The sequence below is a fragment of the Macaca fascicularis genome, chromosome 15 (genome assembly GCF_037993035.2).
Source record: "Macaca fascicularis isolate 582-1 chromosome 15, T2T-MFA8v1.1".
NCBI classification, from domain to species: domain Eukaryota; kingdom Metazoa; phylum Chordata; class Mammalia; order Primates; family Cercopithecidae; genus Macaca; species Macaca fascicularis.
In genome coordinates this window covers 40,068,798-40,095,237 of record NC_088389.1, presented here as the reverse complement: position 1 = coordinate 40,095,237, position 26,440 = coordinate 40,068,798, and the positions used below count along the sequence as shown (strand labels likewise).

At 38.8% G+C, this 26,440-nt stretch overlaps 1 long non-coding RNA gene across 1 annotated transcript in view; it reads right to left on the bottom strand.

Moving 5' to 3' along the window:
- Nucleotides 1–471: 471 nt before the first annotated feature.
- Nucleotides 472–26,440, bottom strand: part of LOC135967546 (uncharacterized) — a 38,583-nt gene continuing 12,614 nt past the window's right edge. The window contains exons 2-3 of the long non-coding RNA XR_010581721.1: nt 2,906–3,112; nt 472–1,041 (exon numbers count right to left, since the gene is read on the bottom strand). This is a non-coding gene — a long non-coding RNA (uncharacterized lncRNA). The remainder of the gene's footprint in view (nt 1,042–2,905; nt 3,113–26,440) is intronic.

The window sequence follows — 26,440 nt, the reverse complement described above, 5'->3', positions numbered from 1 at the left end:
ACTTTCCAGATGGAGAAATTGGCATGAGCACAGGTCTAGAGGTGAGGAGAAGCAGGGCCTATTCATATGGCATCACATATGTAATTCAATGGGGCAGGAGAATAGTGGGAGGTGGAGAACCAAATAGGGCCCAGATCAGGAAAGTCATCTGGTCACATTAGGGAATTTGAGTCCTGTTCTGGGGATCCCATGAAAGAGTTTAATCAGAGGAGTAGAGGGGCCATATTATGATTTTTAAAGAGACTGCCAAACAGCATTCTTCAAAGAAACATAATGCAAGCCACACATGCACGCTGCATATGTAACTTTAAATTTTCTTAAACATGTAACTTTAAATTTTCATAAACCACATTTCTTAAATAAAAAGAAAAAATAATTTAGTTATATTTTATTTAACATAATGCATCTAAAATATTATTTGAACATGAAATCAACACAAATTTGTTAATGAGGCATTTTACATTATTTTATTTGTTGTAAATCTTCGAAATCCAGTACATCTTTTGAGCTGACAGCACATCTCCATTTGAACTCATTACATTTCTAGTACTCAGTACTCATGTGTGGCTACAGGCTATGAGGCAGGGCAGGCCTACAGAGTGGCAGATAAAAAAGAATTTGGAGTACAGAATGGCTGAGAGTAGGGTAGGGCAAGACTTGAAGGAATTGTGAAATATAAGGCCCATTGTGGGACAGACTCAGGCCCGGGTAGGCTTACATTGAGTCCGTTCTGGGCCATAACTCCAGCTAGGAAGAAGCTCAGCTGCTGAGCAGGACAAAGTGTGGGGCGGGGATGGAAGTTAACAAGATGTTTTTGTAATGCCCACCTGAAACTTGCCTCAAGAAGGCTTCTTGTTACATTGTCATAGCAAAAAGAGGCAGCAAAGGAAGGAACAGGAATTAGTTGCAGAAGTAGGCAGGCAGGCAGGCAAGCAGGCAGCAGCTAGAAGGGCTATCAGAATAAAAAAAGAGCCAGGCAGGGGACTTTGTCTCAGGGCAGACCTTCAGATCCTAGATGGCAAGAATATGCCAGGGAATTATCTAGAAAGGAAAGAAAAAAAGGTAAGAAGCAAGGAGGGGAAAAAAAGTAATAAATTTTTTAAAAGATTAAGTATTTATGATGTGCCAAGTCATGCAACCAAAATATAACCAGATATAACTATGTGAAACCACTGGACTCTCCCTCCCCTAAGCCCTGTAAATTATCTTATATAAAGTTACCAGTTCCCCACTGAAGTCCGGCTATGGTTATTGGAAACCAAGCTGTTCACTGAGCTTGCAGCCCTCATTTTACTAAAGTGTAAATTCTGATTTCACAGGCCTTCGATGCTTTCAAACTCTCACCTTGCTGTGAAGGGAGAAGGGAACCACCATCTTTCCTCTGTGTTGTTTTCGGGTAGAGAAGACCGCACAGCAAAGTTGTACAGTGGCAAGGGAGTTGTAGTTAATACAACATCTCTTATTTGACAGGCACAGCCCTTTCCTTCCTGGTGGGCTCACATGGTAACAGCATGCCTTGGCAAGGGCAGGTTTAACTAAGAGTCACTACCCTCTTGGCAAAATCGCAGCTCTCCACCCACTTTCAGATTCTGTTACCCAATCTGGTTTCTCTTTCAAAATTCTTTCTTCCCTGAGGAATTTTTTCTCTCCGAAGATCCATAGTTCCTCCTTATGGTTTGCCTGTTTCCAGTGTATACCTTCCCCCACGCCCATTGGTTGTATTTGTAAACATTTCAGGGGACCCACAGCTTCCATGCAAATTGGTGGATCCAAAGAGAGGCTGCATGCCTGGAAGCTGCAGTAGGTCCCTCAATTTCAAGTGTCAAAATATTTTTAACCCCAGTTCTGCCACAATGAGAATACTGCATTTTTATTCATTTAGTTAACTCACGTTTTTCTTTTATGCATGAGAAAATGAAGGCTTGGGATTAACAGGTAATATATCTGTTGCTAAGGGGTGGCAGCGCCTTGATTCAAAACGCATTAGTTTCCTATTGGACAACTCTGTCTTGGTGTTTAGAAAACATGAAACAATCCAAGGATCCAGCCAGCAGAGCTGTGGCACACAATGCATAGAAAGTCTAAGCAGCTAATCCAAGGCTCAGATCAGCACTGTGCTTCAAGTCCAAGACAAAGAGAACAGTGACGGCGACACAGGATTTTGAATCTCAGAGTATTCAGCTGGAGTTTTATAACCGTCCTTCTACCCGCTGGAATGAAACGTAGCGGGATCATAATTTAGTAACATGGTAGTGAGGGTCTCAGCTGGCCTCAGATGCCAGACTCTCTGGATTTGAATCCTGGCTCCGCTATTTGCTGTGTGGACTGGGGACAAATGCTCAATCTCTCTGATCTTCAGTTTATTTGTAAATACGGATAAAATAGCACCTACTTTGCATACTTGAGAATATTTGTTAAAATTTTAGAAAAAAAAAATGGCCGAATGCTCGTGCGACACAATTCTAAAACAAAGGAACAAGAGTTAATACAGATTTTACAGGTTAAGGGCAGTCCTCCATAAGACTGCCCTTACTTTGGGCATCAGCCATAAGCTCGGGGATTGCCAGCTACCCATGTTTCTGACCAGCTGGCCATAAATTTAGAATTCTCATTACCCCTTCAGGATTGATAATTAGATAGAAGAACTCATAGAACTCAGGAAGCTCTATGGTTATGATTATGATTTTATCATAAAGTACCACAGGTCAGAACCAGCCAAATGAAAACATATATAGGGTGAGGTCTTCGAGAGCCCAAACACAAAGCTTCTTTGTCCTCAGAGTCCATCACCCCCCCGCATAGCAATGTGGAGCACCAATCAGGGAGCTCACTCAAATTTACGTAATCACAGGGTTGATCTTTCTGGCATGGCCAGCCCCCATCCTAAACCTATCTTGGGACTCACCATAAGTCACCTTGATAGTGTTTCCGGTATTGGTGGTTCTTGGTCTCGCTGACTTCAAGAATGAAGACCCGGACTTGAAGCGGTGAGTGTTACAGTTCTTAAAGACGGTAGTAGGGAGTTTGTTCCTTCAGATGTTCAGATGTGTCCGTAGTTTCTTCCTTCTGGTGGGTTCGTGGTCTGGTTGACTTCAGGAGTGAAGCTGCAGACCTTCACGGAGAATGTTACAGCTCTTAAAGTTGGAGTGGACCCAAACAGTGAGATGCAGCAAGATTTACCGCAAAAAAGCGAAAACAACAACCCTTCCACGTTGCAGAGGCGAACCCAACCGGCTTGCCGCTCGCTACTCCCGCAGCCTGCTTTTATTCCCTTATCTGGCCCCACCCACATCCTGCTGATGGGTCCATTTTACAGAGAGCTGATTGGACCGTCTTGACAGGGTGCTGATTGGTGCATTTACAATCGTTTAGCTAGACACAGCATACTAGACTGAAAAGTTCTCCAAGTCTCCACTAGGTTAGCTAGATACAGAGTATGGATTGGTGTATTTACAAACCTTGAGCTAGATACAGAGTACTGATTGGTGCATTTACAATCCTTTAGCTAGACATAAAAGTTCCCTAAGTCACCACTAGGTTAGGGGATATGCCATGGGGGACTGAAGTGCTCCTCAAGTGCCATGGACACTGAGGCTGAGAAGGCGCCCAGAGCGAGCGCTGGTAGCACATTGTCACCTCTCAGTAGCACATATTCAAAGTGGTCTGAGGAACCCACCATGAATAAATTCCAAGGGTTTAGAGGCTCTCTCCTAGAAACCAAGGACAAAGGCCAGCAAAATTCTTTATTATGTAACAGCCTGGTATCTGGTAAATGCTACGTGAATATTAATACAAACCAAGGTTTGACAAGCACTTTCTGTAAAGGACTAAATAGTAAATACATTTGGCTTTGTGGGCAAGATAGTCTCTATGACATTCTTTTTTTTTAAAAATGTAATTATATAAAATATAAAAAACATTCGTAACTCGTGCTGATCCTTAATATAAACAATTGTTAAGTTAATGTGTTATCAATTAATATGGTATAGTAACAATTGTTATATATGATACATATTTAATAAAAACGCATATAGTATATGATGAGTACTTTTATTATTACGGGATTTTTGTTGCTGTTGCTGCCATCATTACTATCAAAACATTAAAACAAAAGATGAGTTTTCAAATGATGTAGCAGTGAATCTTGCGAGAATTTAGCCAATAATCTCATTTCAACTATTGCAATATTTGTCATGTGGCACAAATCCAGCCACATGAAATTCTGGGTTACAGTCTGAGATAGACTACTTCTGCCATAGTTTAGAAATGAAATGTATAAGGAGAAACAATTTCTGTTTCATGCTTTGTCTGACATTTTATTGCTTGTCTTTTTGTGTTGGTTCACTGAGTAACTTCATCTAAAAGGGAATGACATTTTACAAGTACTGTCTATATTGTGATTTTTAAAAAAGTTATCTGATTACTACTTTGGCTGAGAGGTTCTTCCCTTCTGTCTTTATCATTTTCCAAGAATGCCTCTTTGGACTCACAGTTTCCTGCTGAAAGCCATTTTCCACTTCGCTCAGGTGAAAGGGGAGATAACCATACTGTTTCAGGCTTATGATTCCCAGGGGTAGAATTTGTGTGATAGGAGCACTAGTGATTGCTTACCTCAAGGTTCATATAAATTAGCATTAATAATGAAGAGGGAGAAAAAGTATGTCTTTGAGATTAAGGGACTGGTCAAAATTTTGACATGGGACTCTCTGCAATATTGACTAATGAGCAAGAACCAGGGAAATCATTTTAAAATTTTAAACCAGTTGTTTTTTAATTCATGTGAATGTCAGTCTCATTTCATTCTTAAATATTTGCCCTCCTTTTCAGGAGCAAGATTTGCTGCAGGAATGGACAAATTACGTGGCATTTGTCTAAAAGTGATAGGTCTAATTATCACTCTAAAATCCTAAAATGTTTTTGAGCTTCCACTAAAAAGTCAAAGGCAAATAATTCATACTGATTTTTAAATTGATTTGAGGCCCCATTTCTCTATGCTGAGCCTGGGAGTGGGAGGATAAAACAACTAAGCAAAAAGAAAAAGACTTTCCTTCACCAGGGCACCTCTGAGCTTCTGGCAGTTGGGCAAGAGAGTTGGAGACAAACAGAGAATGCAATATGGAAAATCAATGATTTTCAGAAAAAAAAAAAAAAAAGCAAAAATCACAGAGAATGGTTTGTACTCATTCTGATTAAGCAAGAAAGATATAGGTAGAACCTAAAAATAGGTGTTTCTGAAATCGCCTATATTTTGTAAATGCAGCTTAAAAACATGTTTAATGCAGGCAGTTCTTTCTTAACCCCAAGCATGTGATTCTATAGAAATGAGAGTAAGCATCATTTTAAAAGTGATGCTTTTAAAATGCTTTTGAGGCCTCATTCACATGTTTACTGCATTGAGTACATTCTGTGTTGAACCCTGTGGTGATATTTTTTGCATGGCATATGAATATTTTAAAATGTACAGAACCACTCTGGAGTTAATGTGGTTTATAAAAATGACTTTCTGTGAAGAAGGGATTTTTTAACCTGAGAAATAGCTGGATAGATATCACTGAAGACAAAACACCTAATGTTAGTTAGGATGAGGATGAACCAGGGCATGGAGTTGTGGGTGTAAAGTTGGTTAAATCAAAGGCAATTGAGAGCAAGGAGGATTTCTCAAATCTCTGTTGCCTGTGTATGGGCTGCTGTCTCTATCTGCAGTGTCCGTTTTCTCTCCATTTCCTCAGTCTATTGCTGGTCAACATAAACTCGTCCTTTAAGACTCATTTCAATACTCCCCTTTCAAGGCTTTTCCTACAGCCTCCAGCTGGATTTATACATCTTCCTTTTACTTTTACCTTCTGTTAACAATCAGTCCCTGCTTCTGTCATAGTGCTTACCACTGTATTGTATCTGTTGATTTTCTCATATTTCTCCTCTAGCCTGCTTTCAAGATTTTAACCAATTGTGCTATATAGTCAATGCTCAATAAATATTAGGTGAATGAATGAATGAATGAAGCACTAGATGGATGAAGAGATTCTCCTCCTCCTCCTCCTCCTCCTCCTCCTCCTCCTCCTCCTCCTCCTTCTCCTTCTCCTTCTCCTTCTCCTTCTCCTTCTCCTTCTCCTTCTTCTTCTTCTTCTTCTTCTTCTTCTTCTTCTTCTTCTTCTTCTTCTTCTTCTTCTTCTTCTTCTTCTTCTTCTTCTTTTTGTTTTGAGATGGAGTCTTGCTCTGTTGCCTAGGCTGGGGTGCAGTGGCTCACTGCAAGCTCTGCGTCCCAGGTTCACACTATTCTCCCGCCTCGGCCTCCCAAGTAGCTGGGACTACAGGCACCTGCCAGCACGCTCAGCTAATTTTTTTGTATTTTTAGTAGAGATGGGGTTTCACCATGTTAGCCAGGGTGGTCTCGATCTCCTGACCTCGTGATCTGCCTGCCTAGGTCTCCCAAAGTGCTGGGAATACAGGCCTGAACCACCGCGCCTGGCCAAGGATGAAGAGATTCTTCTAATGCCTTGGGTAGTAGTCTGAATTTTGGTAATATGAAAATAGTATTTCTACTAATGGGTTCATATATATATTCGTATATATACATGTATATATATGATAAAAAGTTTAAGTTTAAGGTGTATTGATTCTCAAGGTAATTGATCTGTATAACATTAAGAATGTGTTTTGGACAAACTGAATATTGATATAAGCAAAGTTTGTACTTCTCCATGTTTATTATTATTTTCTTGGTCCATCCATACAATTTGTACCATCCAGGCCTTCTTTTCCCTGTCAATGTCCACTTCTTAGCTTTCCAGAAGAGTTTTCTTTGTACTAGTGAATAATATAATGTCATGTTGCTGTTCTCAAATGTCTGAGTCACAAGAGTATGTTGACATTCTGAAGCCTATTTTCACATTCCTAGAGTTCTGGATGCCAGATAACACTAACTTTTTTTAAAACTCAGTAGAATATATCTATATAGAGTGTGTGTATGTATACACACTCATATCAGAACATATATACACACATACATACACACATGCACACACACACGTCTGATACTTTGTATTTGCTGAGATAGAAGTTTAGCAACAATTATGTAGTGTTGGAAGATGGGGGATTCAGTCTCTGAGACAACAGAAATGTTAAAGCTAGGCTGATCATGAATGCAGTTAGTAATGAGGGGATCAGGAGAGAGGATTCAAATATCAAGGCACCTGAAGGCATTTTCTGAATTTTCCTGCCTCCAAAAAGAGAAGAAAGAAAAAAAAAATAGTGGATAAATTTACAGGTCTATGGATATTGGATGGTAGGAGAATTCTCTTTAAAAAATAATATTTAATACTAACAGTTTTCTTCTCTTCACTGAGCCTCAATTATGTTATTTATAAAATGGGAATAAACACTTTTTTGTCTGGAGTAACTTATTGATTGAAGATGAGATCCAATAATGCATTTGAAATCATTTTGTAACCTGCTAGATGTTATATAGCTGTAACTGGTGGAATTATTTACTCAGTTCCTGCTCTCTGTCAAGAAAGCAATAACTGAAATTGTGTTCATATAATAATAGATTTCTGCTGTATTCATGTAATAATAGATGCCAGAGGGTTCACAAACAATATTGTTCCTAACACTAGGTAAGTCATGCAGGGCAAGTTGGATAAAATTAACAAAGCATCAATGTGAAATGAAGTGCTTAGAGACATGCTAAGCTATCTTGCTTTTTGTTCTTTGGTGATGTAGATAGGGAAGGGCGGAATTAAGCCTACTTCCAACTCCTGCTTCCAACTCCTGCTTCCTGATCTCTAAGAGACATCGACTACCTTTGAGTGTGAAATTTCCACAGCAAGAGAAAACTTAATTGAACAACCAGGGGAGAATCCTCCAATCCTTCTATCCCTTCCATCCCTAAATTGGAGTGAAATGTCAGAGGACAACGTTGAGATTCTGATTCAAGTTATGAGTTATTTACATCTCCCAAAACATCATCATATGTACAAATTTTTTCAGGTACTTTTAAGAAACTTGTAGGTTTCTTAGGGTCTTTGGAAACCAAACTAATAGGCTCTATATTCTATTATAACTAGACCTTTCACTTCTGATGAATGGAAGCCACAGTATATTTAGTGCTTCCTACATGCTATACTAAACATTTCCATGTATTATATCTCATATTATTCTCATAACAGACCTAACAGGTAGGTTCTATTATTTCTCCCAGTTTTCATGTGAGAAAACAGACTCAAAGCAGCACAGTGATTTATCCAGGATCACACAAATAGAAGGCTGGGAGTTGAACCAGAATTAATGTTTCTAAAGTGAACACATATAACCGGGGCATTTTCTGAAATTGTATTAAAATTCCACATTGCTACCAGAGTGGTATAAGTGGCCCCACCACAAGCAATGAACAGTGTAAGATGAAGTACCCTGTTGCCCTTGACTCGGGAAGACCTTAGAGTTACTGCCCTGCCCAGCCACACTGCCCACAGTAGCACCACCAGGCACAGATGTGGAGCCCTGCCCTGGCTCTCCCCTCCTTCAGCTATGAAAAGAGCTCAGGAATGCTACTGGCTTTATTAGTTGTTCCTCTCTAGGGATGCGTGACAGCCTGTAGAGTTGTGGCTATGGGTTGGGAGTGGCAAAGCAGTCAACCTCTGAATGAGGCGGGGGCAGCCCCTTTGTCTCTGAGGGGCCTGCAGGTTGCAGGTGGCACTAATTTCACATGAAAGCAAGGTGTTTGCCAAAGGAAAGACAGATGGTTCCAGTCACTAGTTATTTATTTCTATAATTAGTTGCATGCTGTGATCTCAGGTCTTGAAGAAATTGCCACTTCCTATGGAATTCCTCGCATTATTAGAAAGGAAATGGAAATTGTAAGCCGAGGAGCAGATATGTGTTAAATGGTAACTCCCCAAATCCCTGGGCTTGCAGCTATGCTGGGAGGAAGGGCATAGTCTGGAGAAATAATCTGAATGACCCAAAGAGACTGAGTTTTAAGTCCAACTCTAGCACGAACATGTGTTTTCACATAAAATTCATCTTTTCTGGTTTTTATGTTCTTCATCTAATAAAGAGGAATATTTTGGGAAGAAAGTTGAACTATGAATGTGATAGATTCCTGTTGGCTATATAATTGGACGCATGAAACATGTTAAGATTTCAAAAAATGATACTTGAATCCAATTTATTAGACAAAATATCTAACTAGCTTTGAACAAATGACTTTACCTTCTCTGTATCTGTGAAATGGAATAACTATGTCCACTGAACAGAGGTGTTATGAGAATGGAATGAGCATATACATGTAACTTTTCTAGGTCAGTGGTTGACCCAAAGTAGCCAGTCAATAAATGGGCTTAAATATTATTATTTTAATTCAGTGGAGGAGATGGAAATCTAAAAACAAAATATTTATTTAATGTGACAGAGAATAAGTCAAATGCTAAGTTGGTCTAGGGGCAATTCATTGAAGTCTGTTGATAGTCATTGATAGTATTGTCTGGTCATTGATAGCACTGTCTGGTCTATTTAGCATTGTCTGGTCTATTTCAAAATAATTGACTTTTGTTCTCTAGAAATTCTCTTGTAATGGTTCCAGATTTCTGTGACTAGCCTTGTGGATTCCTGCTTGGACCCAAATTTTCTTTTGCTGTATTCCTGAGCCTTGAATTCTCCTTTAAAAGTAGGATTAAGATGCAGAACACGTTAGTATCTGTATTTCTCATATGCTCTTCGGAATTAGCACCTCACGCACCCTGAATTAATCCACAGCATTTGTATATGTAGAGATAAATTGAGTGAAAAAAGACCATCTTCTTTTAATGCAAGCCAAGAAAGAGAAGATGGACTCGTAAGATAGCAAGAGCCTGTCTGTTCATGTATTTGTTGATCTTAATTGATATATTAAAGGCAGTTGTTCTCTTAAGGGCTTCAGGCACTCAGCATGTATTTCCTGCAAAATCTCCCATTAACTCTGTGTAGTGCAAGAGAACAAATATAGTCTTAGTAATAGCATCTTAAATATGTATTATATTCCATCATGCCATGTATATGTTCTCATTTAAATCACAAGAACCCAAAAAAGTGGGCACAGATACAGGAAGTAGAATATTATGATGATACAGATCATATCTTACCTCAAACTCACTATGCCTAAGTTCTAGCTACCCTTCTCCCTAAAATGTTCTGTGGCCCTACCTCAGTTAATAGCACTCCCAACCTTCTTATTGAGCAAGCAACACATTTAAGCCATCTTTGACATATATCTCTCCATCTATGATCACTCTGAGAACAGTTTGGAAAATGGATTGGAGAGAGGGCAAAGTAAATGGAGCTGGTGGGGAATGATCAAATAGGAGGGTATTGCAATGTGTAACAATGATTTAGATGAAAGGTATTAGCAATGGAGATGGAGACAAATGGATGGAATTGGGACATATTTGGAAAGCCTAAGTAGTGTTACATAGGATTCCAAAGCTAGGATATGACAAAACTTGGCATGTAACTTTAGTCTTTGAACCTAATTCCTGTGTAATTTATTCTTGCCTGCCTTTAACTGAAGGCATACTTTGACCAGAGACTTTTCTTTTTAGGTTTTTACATGAAAAGTGAGTCTTAATGATAGTATCCACCTCACTGAGTTAGTGTGAAGATTAAATTAGGTAAGACATATAACATGTTTGGAACTTTGCTCAAGGCATAAAAGCTTAACAAATACATGCATATAAGTATATATTTCTATTTATTATAATAGTAATAATAAATATAGGTTAAGAAGACAAAGCCGCAGAGGAAATAAGAGCTGCAAGATTTCTCCTGCCCTGCTGCATCTGCTTCATGCTGTCTCTCATTTCATTGAAGCCAGAACCCAGATCGTCTGAGTCTTCAGTCATTGCCTCCCACCTAACGCAGATGATGAGAGAATATAAAAGGTCTTCCATTCTGCTCAGTCCTCTAGGGGGTGTGTGCATGTGTGTGTGTATGTGTGTGTTTCAAATTAATTTTGAGAGATAAGCAGACATGCCGCCTTGATTCGTCCTTGGACAGAACCTTCCTTTTCTTGATTGAAGATTTATTTTTTACAGCCTAAATCAGCAGGTCAAAGAAATTTTTTGACAGGGAAAATACTTTGCTGTGACTCTCCATGAATCTTCTTCCTCCCCCTCCCCTACATCCCCTATCTCTTGCCCTGTGAATATCTGTCTTCACAACTTACTGAGGTCTCATATCTGTCTGCCCATGGCCTGTCACTGACCTGCCAGCCCCCTCTCTACGTCTCCCTTCTGCAGTTCCTTTGATTCTTATCCTGCTAGAATGTGGAGTCTGGCTCTGCATTTGCTTTCAGGTCTTGACCTCTCAAACCAAGATATGAGTACCCACTGGGAGAATTAGGGAGGTGTGCAAAAAACAGTGGGGACGTAAAGCCCAGGACACCTTGCCAGAATATCACACCGCTATAATTTAATAGCATTTAACTTGAAACATGCATATTTTTAGTGAAAGAAATTTAAAATGCCAAGTGTACCATTTACCAGTTGTGTGACCTTGAGATATGTCTTACCTATCTAATTGCAATCTTATTCTGCAATATACCTTCTGAAAGTAAATAAACGTGTGACGCACTTAGCACATTGCCTGGCACAGAGACTTGCTTAAGAAGTACTGAATTTTATTTCTATTGTAACATTTATCTAACAATTTGCCAATTACACATCAGTAAAATGAGGTTCAGAAAGGGGTATTTGCCCCAAATCATAACTGACAAACGACAGCCCAGGAACTTGAGTATCGTCTGGAACCTGGTTGTTCTAACTCCCAAAGTTATGATCCTGACCACCACTAAGCTATATATCAAATAAATGGCATGCTTGGGTAGTAGACACTTAGGGTTTTGCTCAAGATCCCCCTATATTATGGATTCACTCCTTTTGCTTTTAAGTGTATGCAGCCAAGGAATAACCTGATTTTTTTTTTTTTTTTTGAGATGGAGTCTTGCTCTGTCACCAGGCTGGAGTGCAGTGGCATGATCTCCGCTCACTACAACTCTGCCTCCTGGGTTCAAGTGATTCCCCTGCCTCAGTTTCCCAAGTAGCTGGGATTATAGGTGCGTGCCACCATGCCTGGCTAATTTTTTGTATTTTAGTAGATACAGGGTTTTACCATGTTGGCCAGGATGGTCTCGATCTCCTGACCTCATGATCCACTCACCTCAGCCTCCCTGAGTGCTGGGATTACAGGTGTGAGCCACTGCTCCCAGCTGGAATAACCTGATTTGTAATGTCTTGCTTCCTGTTTTCCTTCATGCAAGATTCTAGGTTAGTTAAGCCAAACAGCCATCTAAACAGAGGGCTTTCTGTGAGTCAACAGCCCTCCCAAACATGAGATTTGGTAAAGCAAACCCCTCCAAGCTCTGATCTCATGGTTTTACCTCTCATTCTTCTTTTGTTCACCATGGCACCCTTTTGTTAGCCCCCTCCAATCCTTTTATATTGCAACCCCCAGTTTTGTTTTTTCTTGTGTCTTCCCTTGATAAGCAACACACCCTCCTTTATTTACTGCTGTATTTCTATTTGTCCTGTCTGGAGCACTTCCCCTCCCGCCTAGAACTACCATTCCTTCTTCTTTCTATGCACTCCTCCTGCCTCCTAGAATTACCATCCCTTCTTCCTTTCTCTTACCTAGACACACAGTTTCTGCTTCACCATGAATGACACCTCTAGGGAGCTTCCTGTAATTTCTGTATCCTTACTACCGCCAACTAACTTATAGGCACAGTTAGGCTGGATTTTGTATCTGTCTATGTGCTCCTACCTCACTGACTTTCCTGAGTCTAGCAATTGTCCCTTTATATTATATCTGGTGACCAGTTTTTATTTCCAAATAACTTCTTGAGTCTAGTGATTGCATTTTATTCAAGATGAATTTCAGGCTACTAGCAAAATATCTGACATAGTAGGTCCTCAGCAAATTTTTCTTCAATAAATAATTTTAATATAATTACTATTAGCCAAAATCCTCCAAGAAGCAGACACGAAGATAGAATTAAATGTGGGAAAGGCAGAATGTGCTTGGCGAGCTATCAGACATGCTGCAAATCTAACCCCATGTGAAGGAGATAGAAAAGGAAACATCCCAGACTGCCACACAGCTTAACGGACGTTCAGACAAGGAGCCTCTTGCCTGTCACGAATGATCCAGCCTTAGCAGCCCTGCTGTGCATGGTCACTGGCTGGGAGCAGCCCATGGAAGGCTGGCCCAGGCAAGAATGCAGGGATGAGCCTCAGAGCATGGTTGCTAGGGCCTCTGTCAAATATTTTCCTTGAAGGTATTCTCATGGTGGCCACAGATACTAAACTGAGGTTATTATGCATTTAACCACATTCCTCTCAATTATGCTTTTATTCAACTAATATTTACTGCATGGATCTTTTATGTCAAGAATAATACTGTAGACAGGTGTATGGAAGTGAAATAAAAGGCACCTTCCCTTAAAGAATTTACATTCTAGCAGGACACTTACACGTACATACACATATTACTACGGTGCACTTCTCACTGTAGGATAGAGGTCACCCAGGGTTCTGTGGGAGCATGGAGGAGGAATGAACCATGCCAAGTTTGGGGGAGATGGAGAGAACAAGGTACAAGTGAAAGTGACACTTGTGGTGAGTCCTTCAAGGAGAATTTGGAATTCTGCAAGAGGCAGGCAGAAGAAGAGCATCCAGGCAGAGAAACAAATGAAGCCTCAAGAAGTCTCAGCTTCCTGGGAATGTAACTATGATATGACGACTATGGGCAGTGAAACTGGACACATGGTCAAGGGCCAGACTACAAAGGACCTACAACAAGCCAAACCCTGAGCTAGCCCTGGTGCCTGAGTCCATTTTGTGTTGCTATAAGAATACCAAAGACTGATTTGTTAAAAACACCAACTATATTTCTTATAATTCTAGAGGCTAGGAAGTTCAAAGCCTTCCACCTCGAGAAGACCTGTAGTCACCATGAGAATACCTTTGAGGAAAATATTTGACAGAGGCCCTAGCAACCATGCTCTGAAGCTCATTCCTGCATTCTTGCCTGGGCCAGCCTTCCATGGGCTGCTCCCAGCCAGTGACCATGCACAGCAGGCCTGCTAAGGCTGGATCATTCATGAGAGGCAAGAGGCTCCTCGTCTGAACCCCCATTAAACTGCATTGCAGTCAAGAGGCCATCTTACTGCATCATCCCATGGCAGAAAGTGGAAGAGCAAGAGAGCTTGAGAGAGCAAGAAAGCAAGAGAGATTCACTCACTTTTATAATAAGCCCACTCTCTCAATAACTAACCTACTGCCATGATAACCATAATAATCTATTCATCTGGGCAGAGGCTTCCTGACCTAATCACCTCTTCTTAGGTTCCACCTCCCTACACTGTTGCACTGGGGATTAAGTTTCTAACACATAAACTTTGGGGAACACATTCAAATCGTAACAGCTGGGGACACAGAAAATTCTCATCACTGACCTGAGACTTCAAGGTATTTACACTCTACTGAATGAGGCAGGCAGGCAGCTCTGTTAACAGATGGCAGCAAACCAATATCACAAATATACGAGAAGCAATGATATTTCCAAGGAGGGAATAATGATTGCTTCTTGTATGTTTATGATATTGGATTGAAATCCTGGACTGAGATAAAGAGAGGAGAAATCAGGAAAGGTTTGCGAAAACAAGAAGTGAAGTCCCAGATTTTATTTATTACCCTCCCCTTTGGAGCCTGAAATTCGGTCCTCTTTTATAGAGAAGAGAAAATTGTGTTACAGGTGCCAGATATCTTTGGTGGACCCCCAACTTTGTTTGGCACCATTGACATCAGATGTCACTGCCAGACATCAACTCACTATGTAGAGAAAAACATTCATGCCCTTAATCCTGACATTCACAGTCTCATATGGCCTGCCCCATGCCTACCACTCTATCCCATCCCACCCACTTCTCTTCCCTCTCTCCCTCTCCCTCTCCGCTTCGGACACACTGGCCATCTCTCAGAACCTCAAACACACAAAGTTCTTCTGACCCTAGGAATCTGACTGCAACCGCTGCCTCTGCCTGGGGTGTACCTTCCCCCATAACTTTGCAACAATGACTCCTTGAGATTAGGGTCTCAGTTTAAACAGAGGTCATTCATGACCACACCATGAAGAGTGGCCACCCAGTTTCTCTCCATTCCATCAGCCCAACTTATTTCTTATCATGACACATGACCTGCTAGTATGTTTTTTCTAAAATGTTTGTGTGTGTTTGATTATTGTCTACTCCTCTCACATGTAACTACTTCGAAAAATCTTATCCATCTTGTTCACAGCTATATCTGCAGTGCCTCGAAAATCACCTGACTCCTAGCAGGCAGTCACATACACTTACTGCATGGATAAAGGGATAAATACTGGAATCGATAGATGGAGAACTGTCCTGGTTTCCCAGGTCCTCTGCTCTTCATGCTGTTTCTAGGGGCTGCAAGGAGGAACAAAGCAATCACCAAAGCACACACTTGCTCATGAGAAAAAGCACACTTTGAAAAATGAAGTGTTCCCTGTCATTAGCTTTCAGTCAGGCTTCCCATCAGGAAACTTTTGCATCAGATGTGATTGGACCTTGAGGGGGGACGCCTGCCATGCAGGTCCTGGCCCTCCTGTGAGCTGGAACAGATGGTTCCTTCACACACATCTAAATAAAGCTGTAATGGTGCTGGCCCACAAACATGGCACAGGTGAACCTTTCTATACAAAAAGGAAAGTGTTTCTTGGATGTTATGTAAAAATCAATTTCTACAGCGCCACTGGTTTTCATTTTAGGCACAGTTTATCTTCTTTTTTGGATATCTCATCAATAGACTGCTGTTCTTCCTAGTCTAGGCTAGTACGAGTATATCTTTAGAATACCTCCCTGCCACCCCACAGAGATATCCGGCACACTCTATTAGGGTTATCGTCTTAGAACATCACTCCCATAATGCACCCCTCTCCCTCAATATCTGAGTAATGAGTCACCTTCGATTATCTGATCAAGATAGAGAATCACTCACAACATGTCTGTAATTAGGCTGTGTTCCGATTAGGGAGTTGAAGGCATAACCACAGCCAATGCCTTACACCACAGGAAATATCTTGGAGCGATAAGTCAACTCTTTAGGAAAAAACCCTCACAAGACAACAACAGCATAGGAAAGAAATGGAAAAGGTGGCACTGCACAGAAGAAGATACTATGATGTACGAAAATAAAGGGTAGATGTTTGTCTCTTCCCCACCACTGAAGTTGTGAGAATTCAAAGGAGTAATTTGTAGTACCCCAAGGGACCAAGAACACAGATAAGGATGTGTTAATGTTCTCCCAGCTCATTTAATTTTCTTTGTTTCTCCCTGGACTTAAGTTTCGGGAGCTTTGGAATTATGTCTCTATCCCCCTGTTTATATCCCCATCACTAAGCAGAAAGTGTAGGGCTTAACAAAAATTTTGAAATAATAAACATAATAAATAATGGAGGTGATGCTCAGGTGAAAATTCTGAGATAAGAAGGCAATAATGCCATGTCAAGAAGCACCATGTGGAGGGCAGTGGGAAAGATGCAAGGAGATGCTTCGCCTCTCAGCAGTGAGTGGCATGGATGCCTTTCAAAGGTGAGACTTGGGGAAAACAGAATTTTAGGTTTTTACCTTGCACTCATTGCAAAGACATTTTATGTAATTTTTATTTGTTGTTCGTTATAGGTTATGATTTTAGTAAGACCTTGGCAGTTCTGTGTCATTATATCCCTGGGGGAACTACAGGATGGCATGTGGAGGTGAGTGGGTTTAACGTATGACAATTAGGACATTATTTCATATCTTCATGTAAAATCATTACATTATTTTTATAAGGGAGGAAATTCCATTATTCGCAACAACATGGGTGAACCTGGAGGGTATTATCCTAAGTGAAATAAGCCAGCCACAGAAAGACAAAACCCACATGTTCTCACTTACACAATAGAGCTCATGGAAGCAAAAAATGGAATGGTGGTTACCAGAAGCTGGCAGAGGTGTAGGAGGAATGAGAAGATGTTGGTCAAAGTGTAGAAAGTTGCAGTTAGGAGAATAAACAAGATGTATTTAAGGTGATGAATATGTTAATTAGTTTGAGTGAATCATTCCATATTGTATACATACATCATAACTTTATTTTGTATCCCATAATTATATATAGTTACATATAAGTATAATCTATCAAAACTGACATTTTTTTCTTTTTTTAGAGATGCAGTCTCACTATGTTGGCCAGGTCAGTGTTGAGCTCTTGGCCTCAAGCAATTCTCCAGCCTCAGCCTCCCAAAGTGCTAGGATTACAAGTTTGAGCCACCATACCCGGCCCAAAAATAAATTTTAATTTAATTTTTAAAAAAGAAAAAACAAGTCAATATCACTAATCATCAGGGAAATACAAATTAAAACCATACACAAAGACATTCTATGCAAGTCTTATGCTTAGAGAACTTGTAGATGAATATTAACCCTTATATGAGAAAGAGGAGCTATTTTAGTAACTAGTATGTGTTGCACCCTAATGGATGGGTTAAATGTGTCAGTCTCATGCAATTCTCTCAGGAAATATGAGAAATAGGAACTAATTTTGCTATATTACAAAGGACAAATTTGGACCTCAGAGAAGTAAATTAACTCTTCCATAAACATACAGAAAGTACAGGTTGTATCTGAGACTAGAATATAGGTTTCCTCATTCCCAGAGAAGTACTATTTTTCTTCTCAATCTTACATCCAAAAAATATTACCAGTAGATGGAACCTAACATCCCCCTTCATATGTTACTCAACTATATTTTTATGGCCCTTACTGGCCCAGATTTTCCTGTCTTCCAAGGCACATTGACAGATATTTGAAACACAGATAGCAAATACCTGGTATGTGTTTTATTTCTCCTACCTACATAACAATTAATCATGGAGTGATGGAGTCTTACTATCAGGTTCAATGTAGCCTCAGAATCCTTCTTAGCACATAGAGCACCAAATTTTACTAACAATTAATAACAATTTGCACACCTAGATCAAATTTATTGGCTCCACTTGTTTGGATATTTCTGGGAGATAGTAAATATATTAGAAAAGGTATAAGGCTAGAAGTTAGAAAACCTAGCCGGGCACAGTGGCTCACACCGGTAATCCCAGCACTTTGGGAGCCTGAGGCAGGCAGATCACCTGGAATCAGGGGTTCGAGAACAGCCTGCACAACATGGTAAAACCCTGTGTCTACTGAAAATACAAAAATTAGCTGGGTACGGTGGCACGTGCCTGTAATCCCAGCTACTCAGGAGACTGAGGCACGAGAATCGCTTAAATCTGGGAGGCAGAGGTTGCAGTGAGCTGAGATTGTGCTACCACTGCACTCTATCCAGCCTGGGCGACAGAGAGAGACTCCGTCTCAAAAACAAAAACAAAAACCCTACATATTTCAAACCCACAAGTTACCACTCCTAACTGGCTTTAGACAAGTCACTCCATTTTCTCTGTTCTCCAGTTTCCTTATTTGTAGGAAGAAAGCTTGAAAAAACAACCTAAATTCCCTCTTTCCACCAACATTTTGGAAGAGACAGAAGTACTTAGCACAGTTTACTAGTCCTAGGAGGTTAGTTAACTTGATAAACTTATCACTGCTATATTTTTAATGAATCCCTCTACCAAATATGTTTGTTCTATTTGGCAACATTCTTATACTTCAAAAAGGTCTTCAAGAACATAATGAGTATACTCAAATAATGGGCTCTGAGGGTGGAATTTCAGTTTTATGGAGCGTGATACTCTGTGTAGGAAGGACATGGGGGTTCTTTTCTCTTTTCCTTCCAACATAAATTACAGAGAAGAGAGAGGGCTTCAGGGGTATGGGAATTCAGGTTTCATATCATGTGTTATCCTGTGAGCAAGAATGAAATGGACTCTGTTGACATTAGTGGACTGAGAGTTTTAACTCCAGTAATCTCCTCTTAATCCAAGAGTAAGGTGACTTTATACGTGTAGATAAGGGCAGATACTACTTAAGGAGGGCCTGTGTGAGCAGAGATAAAGAGCATCCTCAGAGCCATACCCACTTGTAAGTCCAAGCCCCAAAGTTAGCATTTATCTCTCTTAGACTCCTTGACTGCAGCCCACCCATTGGGAGACACTGAGGTTTGCAAGACTTGCATGCTTAATAGGTTAGCCAGAGAACACAAGTGGCTATTTAAATTTCAATTAATGAAAAATTAAATAAAATTAAAAATTCAATTCTTCCTCCACTTTAGCTGTATTTCAGATGCTCAAAAGTCAGTGGCTAGTGTCCATCATATTGGACAGCATAGATAGAGAAAAACGCCATCACTGCAGAAGGTTCTATTGGGCAGTGCTATTCTATGTGAAGACATATTTGTGATATTTTGGTGCATGAAAGTCCTGAAAACACTTTTTGCACTGGCAATAGAAGGTGGCTTCTTCCTCTCCAAGCTGTTGCTCAGTGCTGGATAGCTGAGTATGGGATGTGTAGAACAGAATAAAGTTAGTTTCCTGTCCCACTTCACCCTTGCTCATTCTTGAAACTGTACAGCAAGACTTAAGAAGCCTTAAATAAATATATCACACGTATATCCTCCTTTAAAATGATGTGCTTGTTCAGGCATCATTTTAAAGGATCATTATGTAGCTGAATGAATGATAATGTAGATTAAAGTTTTGCTTCTAATACTATTAACTAATACTATTAACTCATTATTTCTGTCAATTATCAATAAATGCCCATAAGCTTATATAACATTGTAAATAATCTCATTATCCACATTTATCCCCACATTTATCCTCACCTCTTACTAAACTAGTTGTAAGTTCATTTCATTTCTTCAGTAATATTTTGATCTAGAAAGACATTTAATATATTTTCAGGTTTTCTACTGGTTAGATACTGTGGGCACATTTCTTCCCATTTATATCTCATTTTCATTTTCAACCTGAACCATTTCTCCTTCAATGACCTCAGTCAGTGAGGTCTCCTATTTTTTTAGCAGCAGTGATAATAATAAAGCTGAAAATTCATTTGGAGGAACATATTCTGGACACTTGATCAATAGAGTAAAAGATTTTTGTTTACTATGTCTTTCCCCTTCTCCATGCACATTACAGCAGAAAAGAACAAAAATTGTAACTCTGATGTTACAATGATATTCCTTTCCAAGGCAATTCAACAAGACTATGAAGAAGCTCCTCTATGAGAAAGTTGTATTTTGAGTGAGCTGAGTCACTAACAAAGGCCAAGAGGAAAGGACTAGGGAGAGAGCTTTTACCAAGCACCATCATGTGTTAATGCTAAGAATAAACTAAATGCTTCAATCACTGAATAATGATGGAGGAGAGTGAGCCATTTGTATAGGCATAAGAAAAACCAGGGAGACTCTTGAAGTCCCATAGAAAATTGCAGTGAGTGGACCCAGACTTTCCAAAGCTTTAACTAGCTTTTGAGAAGTCAATTGTAAGTCTACGCTGCAGCATTCAGTGAAGAACTTTTTCTCTTTTAATCCAAATGTATTTTCATTTAAACTCCAAATCTTGGAAGGAAAAGATCTTATTAGCAAACTCCATGTTTTACTCACATTACCTAAATACTCTTCTTTCTCTCAAAACCTTGCTTCAATTTGATGCAGTCAATAACTCAGATAATTGCTTTAAGTAAAGAAAGTTTCAGAGATGCAGATTTCAGTTAACATGGTCACTGGTAAAGACAGCCAAATTCTTGTTAGCTAGGGAGCTTGAGTTATCATGAATTTTAATAAATAACATGGATAATAATACATATCAGACATCAGAAATGTTTGAATTTTTGTTGTTTTGCTATTTTCCCTTGCTTTTTCTGAACCTTGAATACAGTGGCTTATACTCCTCCCTTCAAAATACATCGCAATCAAAAAAAAAAAAAAAAAAAAAAAAGAAGTACATAGAAATCTTTGCTCTGTACAATGTCCTTCTCTTATATTATTTTATTTTGTATCTGTGTTTCTAAGACCACAAATTTCCCATGCCTCTTTACTCTCCTGCAGGCACCTGAGTTTTAATGCATCTTTATAAAATGCATCATGCTATATTATATATGATTATGTTTTAATTTATATAATTATAATGGTCTAAAATTAATTCATTTCATTAAGGAATGTTTTCATAATCAAGCCATGTTGTTATTGGTACATTTAGTTTATAGCCTCTATCTGCTTCATAACATCCCAAATTATTCACATTTTGTCTCTCTATTCTCTCAGTAATAGCCATCTAGGTCATAGCTTGCATTAATACAAACAACACCAAAATACATATCCTTGTACATGTCTGTTATGGACTTGTCTCTGTAATATTATTGTCTCTGTTAATTATGTTAATGTTAATGTCTCTGTTATGAAAATGTCTGTCTAATACATGCCAAGGAGGGAGATCTCTGAGTCACAGGACATATTTATACCCAATTTTATTAATTATAATCAGACTATTTTTGATAGCATTTTATATTCTCATCACTGGGAATTAATATGCCAGTCTTACCCTACGTTTGCTCACAATTGATATTATGTCCCTTTTTGCTTTTTTTCTGCCAATCTGATAGGCTTAAAGGAGTTTGTAAATGGAAGACAGAAAATTACATTAATTATGCATACAAATGTAAAAATTCAATGAAATATTGCTAACTTTATTTGAGTCACAATATATAAGTTAGAATTCTTTGGTTGCAATCAACAAATTGATTCTGGATAAGTTTTATTTTTAAAGTAATCAAAGTAGAAGCTGTGAAAATCAGTTTGAAAAATGATAGAAACTGAAGAGAAATCTAGAGATTGGGGTAACAGAAGACAATGGATAGCTTCTTTAGGATTCTCTTACCAGAAGGATGACCTCTCACTATTGCCAGTCTTAGGTTGGGTCACCACTCTAAGGAGTCATATCTCAAAGAGAAATTGATTGGCACATTTTGGGATATGTGCACAAGAATAGAGCCCTTTTATTGATGACACTATCAAGTCTGAACCCAATAGTACATGACTCAAGCAAAATTGGAGTACTACTACCAGAATAATAAGGAACAGATGACGGAGTTTTAAAAATAAAACACAAAGAATACATACAGCTTAAAGAGAATGTACAAATAATGCTTAAATGAGTTAAATGCAATTTACTGAGTGCCTACAAAAGTCTCTATGCTTTGAGAATTCAAGGTAGACAGTCTGATATCTGGAGAACTTAAGATCTTTTTGAGTGGCATGTAATATCTAATAAAACATGCTTGGTAAAGTGATATGATTCACCCAATCTAAGTTTTAATTTTGTAATAATGAGTTTATTAATAATTATTAATCAATGTTTTTGTATTATCACTATTAGGGAGGAACTGTGGGCTTCTTTTATTTGTGAAATAGCCTCTTTTTTGTAGATTGCCCACCCATATTTGACTTTAGTCATAAACTCTTTCCAACCAGAAGGGTGAATTTCACAAGTCTATATAGATTAGATGTTTATATGCTTCTCAGGACAACATGACGAAACAAAACATACAAACAAAATGAGCTTTGATTTAGACATTTGTTTAAAGACAAAGGGGAGCACAAGCTGTTACTAGACGGTTCTATTTGATTGATAGGCCATGAGCACCTAATCCTGAATAACAGAGGAAAATGATATAGGAACTGTGGCTTAATGATCTCTGAATCACCATCTCATAAATGGCATGCTCATCTCTGCTTTATTCATGAATCTCTTCCTAATCTAGGCAGACAACTGTTGATGAAGGTCCCAGGATCTGGTCAAATGAGTTATGTATCTGGAGTTAGAATAACTCTGTTATTTAGAGCAATGAGCCCTTGAAAAAGACACTTTACCTTCTTTACAAGCTCAGATTCTCTCCTGTGCTCTACCTTCACTGAGGGCTGCTGGGAGGTGCCAATGAGTTAAAGTGGTTTATTTTGCTGACAGAACAGCAAGGACTAATATTAGCTCTGACGATAAATGTGGGTTCTTAATAATGAATTCAAAGAGTTCCCAGTATGATTGGAGATCATGATGGTCACATGTGGCATAACACAAGTAGAATGCATGAATACAGGTCATTAAATGACATCCTGTAAATTATGAAAGACTTAAGAATTAGAAGAAGAAATAGTTGACCAGGCACAGTGGCTCAGGCCTGTAATCCCAGCACTTTGGGAGGCCGAGGGGGGCGGATCACGTGGTCAGGAGATCACGACCATCCTGGCTAACACGGTGAAACCCTGTCTCTACTAAAAACACAAAAAATTAGCCGGGTATGGTGGCGGGCGCCTGTAGTCCCAGCTACTCGGGAAGTTGAGGCAGGAGAATGGCGTGAACCCTTGAGGCTGAGCTTGCAATGAGCCAAGATGGCGCCACTGCACTCCAGCCTGGGCGACAGAGCGGGACTCCGTCTCAAAAAAAAAAAAAAAAAAAAAAAAAAAAAAAAAAAAAAAAAAAAGAAGAAGAAGAAAATAGTTGCAGCTGGATTAGATGAGATAACTCCTTGAGAGAAGGGATAATTGTATTAAGCCTTTAAATATTGAGCAAGATAAGACAGAAGGGGCAAAATAAGAGCAACGACGTGGGGCAGAGCTTGAGGATTTTTATGTCCATAGCTATTACAATTAACAGTTTATGTCAGCTGGTGAACATAGATGCTGTCTTTAGAAAGTATACTGTTTTCAGTTTATAAATGTCTCTCCTTTGTCTAGGAGAGGCATTTATAAATCCATGATCAGATAGAATAAATTCATATTCTCCTAAGAGAGCTTCTTTTCCCATCCTACTTATCACCTGAAGTTCTCATGAAAGCAAGGATAGAGGTGGGGGAGTGAGTTTTCTTTGTATTGTCAAATAGATACTTCCTGGTGGGTTAGTCACCTCAGACTGACCTTCTCCAAAACACTTGAAAAGAAGATTTGTAAGTCTGAACAGATTGCCTAGATTCTGGCAAACAGATTGCAGGAAAAAATAATATCTAGCCTTAAACTTAGAAGGGAAAGCTGGGCATGGTGGCACACCTGTACCACCAGCTACGCAGTAGGCAGAGGTGAGAGGATCACTTGAGGTCAGGAGTTTGAGTCTGCAGTGAGCTATGATTGCACCACAGCACTCCAGCCTCGGCAACAAAGTGAGGTCTTATCTCATAATAAAATAAGTGAGTAACTATGGTTATGATGAAACAAGAGTCAGCACCCTACATATGGTCCACAGGTCGAAACTCAAAATTCCATATTTGTATCATATGTAAGTGTGGAGTCTGAATTTGTATCATCCATGTCGTAGTAGAATACTGAGATCAGAAACTAACATTAAAAAATACTGGTTGAGGACCAATGAACACTTTGATCTTCAAAATAATCAAATGAAAACCACTTTATAGCCACCTCCAAAACCACTGTTCTTGGGCTTCCATGAAGAAAGATATTTTGGTGATGATAACAAAAAAAGAAAGAATATTGCAAATCAATCCCCTTAAAGGAAAGTAAAGAAAATAAAAATATTGGAGAAAGAGCATCTCATGAACTTGAGAAAAAAGAAAAATCTGAGAATGACTATAAGGTAAGTATAATTAAAATAAGCAGAGATAATAATGGAAACCACAATAAAATTACTGAAGTCTCTACAAAATGAAATCATTACATTGAAAGAGAAACAAATTTTGCCTTGAAGTGAACAATTTAGTCTTGAAATTATGAAAGCAATACACACAAAAATAAAATGTATAAATTTACTCACAAATTTTAAAATTATTTAAGCAATCCGTGAATATAAAGAATACTATATTTAGTGTGTAAGTTGTTTTAATCTTATATTTTGATCCATAGGTTATCACATTTAAAACACACGTGTGTGAAAGAGAGAGAGAGTTTTAAATATAATTTAATTTATGTCATATTAAGGTTTTATCTATACTTTGAAGTTTTTATGTAACAGCAATTGATAGTGAATACCTTCTGATATTAGCTCATATAACATTTGCTCATTTGTTTTAAAAATTGCACAATAATTTATTTGAATTTTCTTCTATTGATAAGCTGTTACTCCTTCTTGATATTATAAGCAATATTGCAAAGATTGCACAACCTTTTGTGCACACATTTTGCGCTTTGCTAAAGGCGAATATACTGGAAGAATAATTGTTTGTCAAAGAATATGCACCTTTAAGTTTTTGATACTTACAAATTATCCGCAAAAAAAGTCACTCATCCTACCTAGCTGAGGAAGATCCAGTTCATATCTGTCTTAATCAGGTTGATTCTGACTAAGCTTTTCTAAAAAAAAAAAAAAAAAAAAAGGAAAGGAAAAAGAAAAAACAAAGAAAAAGGATTCCAGGGCCCAAAGTAATTTGAGAAGATACCAAACCAAATAAACTTAAAGGCTTCCAGCTTTGGCAGAGTTGACGGTGATTGAAGAATGAAACCAGAAATCCACTCTTCTCTGCATCTCTGATTGAATATATGTTATTTAAAAAAACTACAAAGCAAGCTTTCTCAAAGGTGCCTTTTAGCATCTACCAGTTAATCTATCAGCCTCATGTCTTTGGACTTTTCTGCCACCTCCTGTGCTCTGCTCTGTTCAGTAAGCTCCAGAGAGCCTTCTCCCTGACCATTACTACCAATGTACTTTGAGTCACGCACCTGCATCTCCTTTTTCAGACACAAGGGACTCCTGCTTGGCCATTGTGGATGGTTTCACACTAGCTAAAGCCAACCAATATCCCTCTAAGGAGTAGGTCATCGAAGGTGGTTTAGGAACCAATAAAGGATGGCAAATCACTTTATGGAAATTAGCTATTAATTATTTATTCATTGACAGTTTGACTGCAATCCAGCAGGTGACTTGATAGGATGAAGATGATTCGATTAGTGGATTTTTTCCTTGTCTATAAGACACTTTCAGCATATCCCTCCCCAAATCCACCTGAAATTACCTAACTTAAAGTGGCTATGAGAAAGAACTAGTCCATCTCCTCCAGGATGGGCAATCTTGGGAAAAAATGTTGTTATTCCTTTATTCATGTATTGAATGATTCTCTTCCTCTGCTGATGAATTGTTTATGGAAGAAACAGGAAAAATGACTAATTAAAAAGAGAAAAAACATAAAATAATCTGATATGAGGTCGTACTTTAACCTTTCTTCCTTCACCGATTTCCTGGAAGGAAGGCAGTGTGGTATTATGAGAAAAATAAATAAATTTTGAGCAGGCTGACCTGGGTTTGAACTAAAATGCCACCAGTTCTTGGCTGTATGACCCCAACAAATCAATTAACCTCTCTAAACCTCAACTTCTTCGTATGCAAATATTGGGATATTAAAATGTTGAATGACATGAAGTGAAAATATAATGTGTGTGCCTGGAAAATTGTCAGATTTTATAAATGACAAAGAAGATGG